At 45.6% G+C, this 13,463-nt stretch overlaps 1 long non-coding RNA gene across 1 annotated transcript in view; it reads right to left on the reverse strand.

Moving 5' to 3' along the window:
* The window catches only part of LOC134357737 (uncharacterized), a 29,402-nt gene extending 17,011 nt beyond the window's left edge, over nt 1-12,391 (reverse strand). The window contains exons 1-2 of the long non-coding RNA XR_010020716.1: nt 12,281-12,391; nt 3,398-3,474 (exon numbers count right to left, since the gene is read on the reverse strand). This is a non-coding gene — a long non-coding RNA (uncharacterized LOC134357737). The remainder of the gene's footprint in view (nt 1-3,397; nt 3,475-12,280) is intronic.
* Nucleotides 12,392-13,463: the final 1,072 nt, after the last annotated feature.

A 13,463-nucleotide genomic window follows, 5' to 3' on the forward strand; every position in this document is an offset into this window, starting at 1 on the left:
CAGCATCTCTAGGGAGAGATACAGTTAATGTCTCAGCCCGAATCATCGACTGTACCTCTTCCTATAGATGCTACCTGGCCTGCTGTGTTCACCAGCACTTTTTGTGTGTGTTGCTTGAAATTCCAGCATCTGCAGATTTCCTCATGTTTGCGAAGATATTAGGAGGAATAGATAGAGTGGACAGCCAGCGCCTCTTCCCCAGGGCACCACTGCTCAATACAAAAGGACATGGCTTTAAGGTAAGGGATGGGAAGTTCAAGGGGGATATTACAAGAAAGTTTTTTACTCAGAAAGTGGTTGGGGCGTGGAATGCACTGCCTGAGTCAGTGGTGAAGGCAGATACACTAGTGAAATTTAAGAGACTACTAGACAGGTATAGGGAGGAACTTAAGGTGGGGGTTGTATGGGAGTCAGGGTTTAAGGGTCAGCACAACATTGTGGGCCGAAGGGCCTGTACTGTGCTGTACTGTTTTATGTTCTATGTAGATACGACCTCACCAGTACCCTGTACAGTTGCAGTATAACCTCCCTGCTCTTAAATTCAATCCCTCTAGCAATGAAGGCCAACATTTCATTTGTCTTCTTGATAGCCTGTTGCACCTGCATGCCAACTTACTGTGCTTCATGCATGAGCTCTCCAAAAGACCTTCTGCACAGTAGTATGCTGCAATCTTTTACCATTTAAATAATAATAGAATCTTCCATTTTCCTTCCAAAGTGGATGACCTCGCAGTTCCCAACATTGTATTCCACTTGCCAGACCCCTGCCCACTCACTTAACCTATCTATATATCTCTGCAGACTCTTCGTATCCTCTGCAAAATTTGCTTTTCCACTCAATTTAGTGTCATCAGCAAACTTAGATACACTACACTCGGTTCCCTCTTCCAGATCGTTAATGTATATCGTGAACAGTTGTGGGCTCAGCACTGACCCGTGCGGCACATCACTCACCACTGATTGGAAGCAGAGTAACACCCATGTATCCCAACTCTCTGCTTTCTTTCAGTTAACCAACCCTCTATCCTTTTCTTATGGTTAAGTGTTTTATGTGGCACCTGAGTCAACGCTTTCTGGAAATTCAAGTAAATAACTTCCATCTGTTCCCCTCTATCCACTGCTCTTGTTATATCCTCAGAGAATTCCAGTAAGTTTGTCAAACAGTATATCCTCAAAGAACTCCAGTAAATATGTCAATTCAAGCACTAGATTATGGCTGTGAAAAGTAGGAAGTTCCATTAAACAGGCCTTGGTTGAAGCACGCAGAGTAGTGCCCATAGTTTTGTTCAATGTATTATTAACAGGACTTGCACAATGACGGATAATTTGTATCTGCAAACTGAACTTTCCAATATCTCACAGCTATAGTATATTCCTTTTGGCATGTTTTAATATAAATGGGAGAGCTGGACATCTTTGATACTTTTGGAATTTACAAGACTATTAAGATGTACAGATGTGACTCTGCAACTAACTGCATGTCTGATGAATATGGTGATTTTAACAGAGACAATCCACCAGTTACGGACATATTTGCATCACCAACAAATATCTACAATTTAATAAATCACCCAACAGCATTGTGTTGGCAAAACTGCATAATATCGTTTTGTAAAATTCTTTGCTTTGGTCAGGTGACCTCTTCCAAACATTTTTATTAATGTTGGGAACTTCACCTTTTCCTAGTATGAGTTGGTGAAAGACCATATTGATGAGGAATGAAAAGTAGGCAAGGAGCACCAAGAAATTCACAAGTTTTATGCTGAAATGTTGCTCCCTGTGCCGGGGTCAGGGGGAGACATGCAAATTGGTTCAGTATCAGTATCGTATGATTTTTTTACAGACTAATTTGTGCTTTGGAGGTAGAATCTCCGGAATTCGTCAACTCAGAGAGTTATGGAGACAGGACCATTGTGGATATTTAAATTAAAAGTAGATTAAAAGAAACACCCAGGGCTAAAAAAAACTGGAACAGAACGAGATGTGGCCTGGGGCAGTTCAGCCATAGTCATATTGTATGGTGGGGTAGACTGATGGGACCATCCTGTACCTGATTACTTATATCCTTATGTTGAAATCTTACACAGGCTCATGTATAGGACATACAGTACATCAATGAGTTGGACTATTTGGCATGTTTCTATCCTTGATATTAAATGATTCTTAATTAGGCTGAGGAAGAGATTTGAGACCATTGCTGCTAGAGAAAGTATTTGAGGCAGGGACATTAACACATTTCAAAGGTACCTGCACACGTACATGGATAGGAAAAGTTTGGAGGGAAAAGGGTCAAACGCAGGTAAATGGGACTAGCTTCGATGGGGATCTTGTTGGCATGGACCAGTTGGGCCAAAATTCTGTTCTCATGTTGTATGATTCTGTGACTATGACACTTGGTGTGTAGTCTCCAGAAAACCCAGGAAAGGAGTGTTTTCACATTTTCATTGGACAGCCCAGGATCTATTTTGTAGAATGCTATGTTGGAAGTAAGCTTAAACCAAGAGGCTATAAAAGGAAAGTTGAGTTTCAAAGCTTTGGAATGATAGGAGTACTGATAAGTGAAAGGGGATGCACAGCTTTATTTCTACTTCACACCACTTCTGATGTTTGCAATGGGAATCCCTGCAGAGTCATATCTCAGCCAGTAATGGCTGCTGCCCTGCTTTCTTCAGAATTGCACTTACGTGCTGGGTCCAGGACAAGTCCTCTGAAATGATAACACCAAGGAATTTGAAATTGATGACCTTCTCCAGCTCTGATCCCCTGATGAGTGCTGGCTCAAGGACCTCTGGTTTTCTCCTCCTGACGTCAATAATCACCTCCTTTTTCTTGCTGACGTTGAATGTGAGGTTGTTGTAGCACCACTCAGCCAGATGTTCAATCTCCCTCCATTTTGCTGATATGTCACCAGTGTGATCTGGCCAACAACAGCAAACTTAAATATGGCATTAGTGTTGTGCTTAGCCACACAGTCATAAGTGTAAAGCGAGTAGAGCGGAGGTCTAAGCACACCGCCTCGTGGTGCATCTGTGCCATTGGAGATTGTGGAGAAGATGTTGTTGCCAATCTGAACTGACTGGGGTCGGCAAGTGAGGAAATCGAGGATCCATTTACAGAAGGAGTTATTGAGGCCAAGGCCTTAGATCTTACTGATTAGTTTTGAGGCGATGATAGCATTGAATGCTGAGCTGTGGTCAATAAAGGGCATCCTGATGTATGCTATTCAGATGTTCCAGATGTTGGAATTATATGCCTTGTGTTCATCCTTAAACCATATCTTCGATTTCTCTACCATTTTCATTTGCCCCTTTCTAGTTGCACAGGCTTCTTCATGGCATTCTGTAGGAACATATATCAACAAGTGAACCCTGCTGATAAGCCAGAATAAAGAGCTTACTTGATCAATGAAGATCTTATAGGGGTCCTGATGCAGCTCCCAAAGTTCATCCTGAATCTGATATCATGCCATCAACACTGTAGCAAAGAATACATCATAGTATAAATCAAACAGAGAGAGCAGAGTTTGTTTTTCAATTATTATTATACAACTTCTTTGCAAAATTGGTGGGCAGCTTGAGAATGAGGCTCTGCAAGGAAAGCACAGTGTCTATATTAAAACAGTAACAGAACAATTCACCAATGGCACTAGAATTGAGTCAGTCTGAAAAACTTCTCACTCCATGTTGGAGATTCAAGTTATGATATTGTGGAAGGAATATAGTACTTTCTATTTAGTGAATTTTGTGATAGAAGAGAGTTTTTTTTAACTCATTGAGAGATGGATGCAACAAGCTCTTATATTATGATACATCTATGGGACTATAAAGTCAGACTCTGAAACAATTGGATAGGTGCTCTGCTTGCACCAACCATTGCAAGATGAGGATCTGGATAGATATCTGCTGGATAATGCTATCAGAAAAGAAGGGCCACGAATAGCTACAGTATACTGTATTTCACATGTAGGATTTTCACACAGTCTGAGGTTTTATGTGAGTGTTGGTTTTGATTATTAAATAACATTGGATAATATATGTCAATTCTCAGTGGTATTGTCATTGGCATTGCTTTATTATTGTCACATGCACCAAAATACATGGAGAAACTTGTCTTGCATAATGGTTTATACAGATCCAATCATTGCATAGTGTATTGAGCTAGAATAAGGTAAAACAATAACAATGCAAAATAAAGTGTAAAATCTATCAAAAAAGTGCAGTTTCAGGTTTTAAAGTGTAAAATCATAACGGAGTAAATTGTGAAGCCAAACGTCCATCTTATTGTAAAATAGGTCCATGCAAGAATCTAATTATGCTATAGAATCTGTCCTTGAGCCTGGTGGTAAGTGTTTTCAGGCTTTTGTACCTCCTGCGCGATGGGAGGGGGAGAGGAGAGAATATCAGGAAATGTGGAGGGGGCTTGACCCAAAAGCTGAGACTATGCAGTCAACAATTACTGAAAAAAAATGCAAAATAACAATCTACAATGGGCCACAAAATCAGAAAGAACATAAACTAAACACAATAGGTGACAAGGTAAAGTTCAGAGAGGGAGAATGAACACTAGGAGCAACTTGTTGAGTCCGGCTGGTTTGATGAGTGAACAAGGACTGTAGATGAGAACAGGGTTTAAATAGGCTGCAGGTGATGAGTCTGGTATGAGCGGCAGGTGAATCCTCTTAGCTGAATGGAGACTGGAAAAGCCTGCATGTGCAGACTGGGAGGTATCAGCATGAGCAGGTCTGACAGGACCACTCCACCTTCCTCACTACCCTACAGATAGTCCCTGAAAACCTGGGATGATCCAGATGGGTCCTCTGAAACTCATCAAAGAGCATTGGATCCAAGACGTAACTGGACGGCACCCAAGACCTCTCCCCCAGGTTGTACCCTTCCCGCTCAACCAAGAACAGAACACTTCATCCCCAGTGATGTGAATTCATCAACCAGCAACAGAAGGCAAACAGTGGTTGTAGACGGGTCATATTCCTCATGGAGCTTGGTGACCAGAGGTGTGCCTCAGTGATCTGTTCTGGGACCCCCTACTCTTTGTGATTTTTATAAATGACCTGGATGAGGAAGTGGAGGGATGGGTTAGTAAATTTGCTGATGACACAAAGGTTGGAGGTGTTGTGGATAGTGTGGAGGGCTGTCAGAGGTTGCAACGGGACATTGATAGGATGTAAAACTGGGCTGAGAAGTGGCAGATGGAGTTTAACCCAGATAAGTGTGAGGTAGTTCATTTTGGTAGGTCAAATATGATGGCAGAATATAGTATTAATGGTAAGACTCTTGGCAGTGTGGAGGATCAGAGGGATCTTGGGGTCCGGGTCCATAGGACAGTCAAAGTTTCTATGCAGGTTGACTCTGTGGTTAAGAAGGCATATGGAGTATTGGCCTTCATCAACTGTGGGATTCATCAACTGAGCCGAGAGGTAATGTTACAGCTATATAGGACCCTGGTCAGACCCCACTTGGAATATTGCGCTCAGTTCTGGTCACCTCACTACAGGAAGGATGTGGAAACTACAGAAAGGGTGCAGAGGAAATTTATAGACTATGGACAATAGACAATAGGTGCAGAAGTGGACCATTTGGCCTTTCGAGCCCGCACCGCCATTCTGAGATCATGGCTGATCATCTACTATCAATACCCAGTTCCTGCCTTGTCCCCATAACCCTTGATTCCCCTATTCATAAGATACTTATACCTATTTACAAGGAAGTTGTCTGGATTGGGGAGCATGCCTTATGAGAATAGGTTGAGTGAACTCAGCCTTTTCTCCTCGGAGCGACGGAGGATGAGACATGACTTGATAGAGGTGTACAAGATAGTGTGAGGTATTGATCGTGTAGATAGTCAGAGGCTTTTCCCCAGGGCTGAAATGATTAGCACAAGAGGGCACAGTTTTAAGGTACTAGCAAGTAGGTATAGAGGAGATGTCAAGGGTAAGTTTTTTACGCAGAGTGGTGAGTGCGTGGAATGGGCTGCCGGCGGCGGTGGTGGAGGTGGAAATGATAGGGTCTTTTAAGAGACTCCTGAATGGAGACATGGAGCTTAGAAGAATATTGGGCTATGGGTAAAGCCTAGGTAGTTCTAAGGTAGGGACATGTTTGGCACAGCTTTGTGGGCCGAAGGGCCTGTATTGTATGTTTCTATGTTTCAAACCACCTTCATCCTACATTCTGGAAGTGTACTTTCAGGAGGGTTGTGTTCCATGGACAAAGGGCTTGGGGCATGAAACATGGAAGGTAGGTATGATCCTGAGGGACAGTGGCAACTGGAGATGACAAGTGACTGGAGTGATGCAATGGGTGATCTTGAAAAGACCATAAACGGGGCCAAGAGCTTGTAGGAATCAGTGCACTGGGGCAGATCTCGGGTGGACAGCCAGACACGCACTCTGGACTGGAGTAAATCCAGATGGGTGTCAACGTTGCTTGACCTGGTGGCAGTAAGTGAAATTGACAGCTAGGATGCCTTCTGTGCCCTCCCCCGAGCATTCTGGCAGTGGAAAACCAGGGCCCTTGCAGACAGGACCTCCACGGTGGGCTCCTCCATGGGGAACAATGGGGTTTTGTAGCCATGAAGCACTTCAAAGTGAAATATACCCATGTGGAATGGTAAGAGGCAGCGAAGCAGGAATGTCTTCACTTGCTGATTGGCTCCTTCTTACTGACATTCTTTCTTCTGCTCCCTCATCCCCATCTCACTGAGTTTGTCCTTCAGAAGATAGCCACAGGACAAATTCAATGAGATGCAAATGAGGGAGCAGAAGTCTCAACAGAAGCTGGAGATGAACTGTGAGCACCAGTCTGACGCAGTGTCCTGAGGGAAGCCATGGAAGTAAACTGAGAAGCAGGTGTGTTGCCCTAGTGGCTGACAGAAGCATGGGGAAGCCAATGAAGTGGGCCGCCTTGGAGAACTGGTCCACTACAGTCACGATCACCATGAAGGAGGCAAACCTGTGATGTGGGACCATGGGTGTCGAGGGACTGGTAGGGGCCGCAGGAGCCCAGGAGCCTGCTAGTTGGAGGAGTTGGATGGGCCAGGTTGAAGGCAGGCTGCGACAAACTGACGCAGATCTGCGATCATGGTGGGCCACCAGCACCGGAGTCGCAGAAAATACAGATTCTGCCGTTTGCCTGGATGGCCTGAGAGGAGTGAGGAGCGGAATCACTGGAGTGCATCGAAGTACCCAGCTGCTGGCATGTACACACGGTTGTCAGGTATACCAGCCGGAGCAGGCTCGTGTTGTAGGGCCTGGTGGATCTGGTTCTGAGGGTCCCAGATGATTGACGTCAGGATCTAAGAGGATGGAATGACAGGCTGAGGGTCCTTCTTCATTTCAACTGGGTTGAACTGTTGTGACAGGGTGTCTTTCTTAGTGTTCTTGGAGCCGGGTTGGTAGAAGATGGTGAAGATGTATCGCTGGAACAAGAGGGCCCAGCGAACTAGAAGCGGGTTGAGATGGCAGGTATTTTGTATAGATTTGAGGGACTGGTGGTCTGTTCAAATCAGGAAGGGCTCAGTGTCTCCCTTCAGCCAACGCCTCCATTTCTGCAAGGCCCATTTAATTCCGAATAGCTCCCTGTCTTCCAACCCTTAACAATGCTGTGCAGAGTTGAACTTGCGAAAGAGGAAGGGTGTCTCTTTCCATCTGCTCCTCGCTGGGTGAGGATGGCCCCAGTACTCAAGTCAGATGCGTCTATCTCTACCACCAAAGGTCTGGAGGGGTTCAGATGGTGTGGAATGGGAGCAATGGTGAAGCATCTCTTGATCTCTTTGAAAGTGTGGTCCGCGGCAGCATACTAGGTTATTACCAAGCTAGGTAACTTGATGAGGGAGGTTAGAGGTGCAGTGATTTGGCTGTAGTTTCTGAATTTGGCAGTAGATGCTGCAGAAGCTCAGGAAGCTCTATAACTGTTTGATTGAGAGTGGTTGGGGCCACTGAATGATGGTGTGCACTTTCTCTGGGTTCATGTTTACTCTTGGGGTGAAGGGACATAATGCAGGAAGGAAATGACCGGGATGTGGGACCCGCATCTTTCAAACTTGCAGTACAGTTAGATTATCAAGCAGATGTAGAAGGACTAAACAGACAGAACAGATGTAGTCATGGGGATCCTTTGAGAAGATGAGGATGTTGTTAAGGTAGACGATCACACAGTGTGTAACTAGTTTCAGAGGATCTCAGTGAAGGCTTGGAAAATGGCTGGAATGTTGGGAAGTCCAAGTGTTCATAGAGGCCAGTAGGTGTATTGAACGCCATCTCGCACTGGCGGATGTATGCTCTCTGTAGATCCAGTCTGGTGAAGATCTAGGCCCCATGGAGAATAATGAAAGCATTATCCACCAAGGGGAGAGGGTAGCAGTTCTTACTGGTGATTCTGTTGAGTCCATGGTCATCAATGCAGGGATGAATACCCACCATTTTTCCTTTTTTTGCAAAGAAGAATCCTGCACTGGCTGGGGACTGGTTTGGGAGAAAGAAGCTGTGCTAAGTAACACTTCAGTGATGTAGTCATTCATGCTTGGGTGTCAGGAGGAGAGAGGGAGAACAGGCAGCCTCTGGGACGGTTGCTGCCCAGGAGGATGTTGATCACGCAGTGGTATGTTCTGTGAAGCGGCAGAGTGATGGCTTCACTTTTACTGAATGCGATGGCTAAGTCATGTAGGAGTTGGGGGAGGCTGAGGGTGTCCTCTGTCTCCACGGATTTACGGGTGAAGTCAGCTGAGGTTGCAAGTAGTGTTACGTCAGGTGGCTCCCAACTCAACCGAGGTTCTGGCTGAGCCGGAAATTGTTCTGGGAATGGAACCGGGGGTCTGGCTGATGATCTGGGGGGTCTTTCCATACTTGTCAATATGGAGAACCAGAGTGATGAGGCTTTCAACAGCTCCTGGGTAGACAGTTCATCTTTCAAGTACTTCGAGAGGCTGTGGCAGTAATGGGCTAGCAGCACATCCGCACACTTCAGCTACGGGTGCTCTGGATTCTGCAGTGTAACTCTGTGCAGAGTGTGAGCCTTGGCGCAGGCGAAGTATCAACTCTGCAGCCTTCCTTCCACTTCCTGCATGGTCAAAAACCCGACACAGCTCAACGGTGGAATCCCCATATTTGTTGCAAATGGAGATTTCATCATCCCACGTCAGAGCCTGCCCAGTCAAGAGAGGGAGATGCAGAAGGCAGACTTGGCTTGGTCTGTAGAATACAGAGATGGCTGGAGCTCAAAGTGAAAAATACAATGGGATAGGGTATTGTGGCATTGGGTTAGAGATTGATCGAATCACTCTGGCACAGGAATCCAGGGCTCCGATGGAAATTTCCTGATCAGTCAGGGTATCAAAAGTTATGGCGAGAACCCAGGTGTATGGGGTTCAGTGGGATCCGGGATCAGCCATGTTGGAATGGCAGCGCAGACTCGATGGGCTGAATGGCCTAATTTTGTCCCTGTGGTCTAAGATGGACTGGTGTGGAGTTGCTGCACTGAGGCATAGCGTTAGATGAGAGTGGCGAACAGATGGTAATGGTTTCCTGCTGCATCTGGAATATGTGCTCATGTTGACAGCCAACTTCCTTTAGGGAAGCATACTCTGCTGGGCCAATCGATGGGTCATTCATCCTGTTAGGAAATATAGAGGAGGCTTGAACCAAACCAGACGATTTAGCAGTAAATGATAACTTTAATAATAGACCACAAAATAACAAACCAAGAGAGGACGCAAAACAAGAGGCAACAGAAACAAATCACAACAGGCAAGCTTCAGAGAGGGAGAGGGAAGACTAGAAGTATCTGGCTGAGGCTGCCTGGTTCAATGAGCGAACAAGAATTGTGAATGAGAACTGGGGTTAAATAGGCTGCAGGTGACGAATCTGTTATGAGCGGCAGGTGAATCCTCTTAGCTGAGTGGAAAGCGGGAGGTGCCTGCATGGGCAGGCTGGGAGGTGTCAGTGGGAGCAGGCCTGACAGAGAAGGTCTAGGGAGACTGGGATGTTTGATTATGCTGGCTGCCTTACAGAGGCAGTTGGGAATATAGACAGCCTGTAGAGGGGAGTTTGATTCTTGTGACGTGCTAAACTGTGTCCACAGCTACCTGTAGTTTTTTTTTCACAGTCATGTGCAGAGCAGCTGATATACCAGATGGAATGCTTTCTATGTTGACGGGGACGTGCCCAATTTCTTCACCTTCCTGAGGAATTAGAGGCATTAGTGAGCTTTCTTAACTGTGACCTCAATGTGGTTGAACCTGGACAGGCTTTTGGTGATGTTTACAGCTAGGAATTGAAATTCTCAACCCTCTCATCCTCAGCACTATTGATGTGGACAGGCTCATATGCGCGGGCCTCCTTTCTGAAGTCAATGACCAGCTCTTTGTTATCTTGACGTTGAGAGAAATGTTGTTGTCATGACACCATGTGACTAAGCTCTCTTATTTCCTTCCTGTACTTCGACTCATCATTATTTGTGATGTGACCCACTACATAGGTGTCATCTGCAGATATGTAGATGGAATGAAAGCAGAATTTGGCCATACAGTTATGAATGCACAGGGCGTGGACTAGGGAGGCTGAGAAAGCACGCATGTGGTACACCAATACTTAGAATAATCATGGTGGAGGTGTTGCTGCCTATTCTTACTAATTGCAGTCTATTGGGCAGAAAGTCAAAGATCCAGTTGCAGAGGGAGACATTAACTCCCAGAATCTGGTGATGCTTTTGCTTGGAATAATAGTATTGACAGCAAGATTATAGTTGATACGCAATATTCTAATATAGGTGCCTACACTAAAGGCTCTGTAGTAGATGCTCTGGAGATGAGTGTGGGGCCAAGGAGAAGGTGTCCACTGTAGACTGGTTTCAGTGACAGGCAAATTGAAGTGGGCCAATGTTGTCTGGACAGTTGGAGTTGATCTAATCCTGACCAGCCTCTCTAAGCACTTCATGATGGTGGACGTTAGAACAACTGGGTGGTAGACATGAAGACGTGTTATCTTGTTTATCTTGGGTATTGGGATGATAGTGGTTTTCTTAAAGCAGAGGAGAACCACAGACTGAAGCAGGGAGGGATTATAAATTTCCACAAGCACAATTATCACATCAAGTTTGAAATAACTACAAGGCAATGGCGAAGCTGGTGTGCGATTATATTTTTTTAAAAACAAGAACTCACCCTGATGTTAGAGGGAAAAGCATATGCCTCAGTGAGTACTTGACAGACATGTTGGTAAAGACTGGTCATGTTGTTTCCATCATGTGTGCTGGTGTGCTATGTAAACATTCCAGGGAGATGAAGTAAATCTACTACACAATCTGCCAGGAAATGGGTTTAGCATCAAAAGTGATTCTGTCAGTGACTTTGTCACATGAATTTTTCTTACTGAGGTTGTTGGCAGTTTGATTGAATGCTGGAAACCATTCATAAAATTTATGCTAGGCCTTAGGCTGACAAACGTGATCGCACTGGTGGTTATTTTTTCTCCATTTCCACCCAAGCTTTTACCCATTTACTTAATCCAGGACTTAACCACAAGACCATGAGACACAGGAACAGGATTAGGCCATTTGATCATAACAGATTCATCATCCCTCTCAACTTCATTCTGCCCCCTCCCCATTGCCTTTGACACCCTTACCAATCACGAACCTATCAGCCTCCAGTTTAACTGTACCCATTAACTTAGCCTCCACAGCAAACTATGGCAATTAAACATGATTGCTAATTAGCAGGATAGTCCTGGTCCCCTAAAAGGGCCACGCCAGCTATCCATTCTCTGGAGAGTGAGGATGCCTTATCCCCAGATGCTGGTGCGGTTGGGTGCATCTCGTAACAGGATGCCCTCCCCTATGGCCAACTCCTGACAACCTGGCTGTTCAGCGAGATGGTGATGGTAGTAGTGTATGAGAACTGGATCCAAGATGTCTCTTTCAGGCGCCCTGCATCTTTCCTCGATCCGAATCCCTCCCAGTCCGTGAGGTATTGCTAAACAGTTTGTGAGTCCAAAAGTCTTCTCACTATGAAGACCTGTTTCCCATCGATAAACATGGATGGTGGTAGGGCCAAGAGGCTGATGCGGACTGGTTTTATTTTGGAAATGTGGGAGGTGAGATTGATCTTTAGGATCTTAGGGGCTGCAAGGTGTAAGCTACCAGATATACTTCCCCTCAGGACTCTGAAAGATCCAGTGAACGTGGGCACCAACTTTATAGACTCTACCTGGAGAGGCAAACCATGAGTGGACAGCCAGACCTATTGCCCAAGCTGCAAAGCAGGTCCTTACCTTCTCCTTCAGTTCACTTTGGTCTCTGCTGTCCGGGAGAGTCCAGCAAAATCTCCTTTGCTCCAGCCCATTTCTGCTTGGTCGCAGGAACTCCAACCTTAATCTCCTGTTCTGGAAAGAGTGGCAGAGGATAACTTGAATGGTGACATCCCTTGCACTGAACACTGTAAGGTGTTTGGGTGACCCCTGCCCCCATCAAATGGTCACACCACTCCTCAGGTCTTTCTGAGGTCAGGCCAGGGTGCATTCTAAATCTTGGTTGGTCTGCTCCACCTGGCTGTGGGACTGCAGGTGAAACCCAGGGGAAAGACATGCCCCAATCAAATTACAGAATACCCTCTAGAAAAGTGATGTGAGTTCTGGCATATGACACAATGTCTATTGGAAATCCATGGATCTTGAAGATCTGGTCCAGGATGATTTCGGCCGTCTCCACCAGAGATGGTAGTTTATCAAAGGCAATGAAGTTGCAGGCTTTCGAAAACCAATCAACAATGACCATAACGACAGTCATGGATGATGGGAGAAATGTGACAAAGTCCATGGGGATGTGTGCCCAGGGTATTTTTGGAATGGGTAGTGGGGGGAGGAGCCCTTGAGGTCAGGCACAGGGTTTCTTGTTCTGGATGGACACCTCGCATACCTGCATGTACTGCCAAACCTCTTTCATCATTCCAGGCCACCAATACCTTTTCTTGATAAACTTGAGGGTCCTGGCAATCCCTGGGTGAGCAGTCATTCTCAATGAATATCCCCATTGGGGTACCTGAGACCGGACGGGACTCGGGGCGAATAGCTGACATGGAGGACCATTCCTAGGGATCTCCCCTTCTGCTTGGGCCTTGCGATCAAGAGCATCGATTTCCCCAACGAATTCCCCACCTTGGCTCGAAGCAAAATGGTGGCAGGCTGCTTTTCTCATTCAGGGTTATCAGGGCTTCTGGTTTCTGGCTTTTTGACTCTGATCGATAGTTTAGGATGAAATCAAAGCAGTTGAAGAAGAAAGACCACCTGGCCTACCTAGAATTCAGTCTCTTGGCCTCCTGAATATACGCCTGGTTTTTGTGGCCTGTCCAAATGATAAAAGCGTTCTTAGCTCCCTCTAGCCAGAGACACCATTCCTCCAAAGCTAGCTTAACTGCAAGAAGCTCCTATGTCATAGTTTCTCTCTGCTGGGGACAAC

Source organism: Mobula hypostoma, chromosome 17 (genome assembly GCF_963921235.1).
Source record: "Mobula hypostoma chromosome 17, sMobHyp1.1, whole genome shotgun sequence".
In the NCBI taxonomy this organism is placed as follows: domain Eukaryota; kingdom Metazoa; phylum Chordata; class Chondrichthyes; order Myliobatiformes; family Myliobatidae; genus Mobula; species Mobula hypostoma.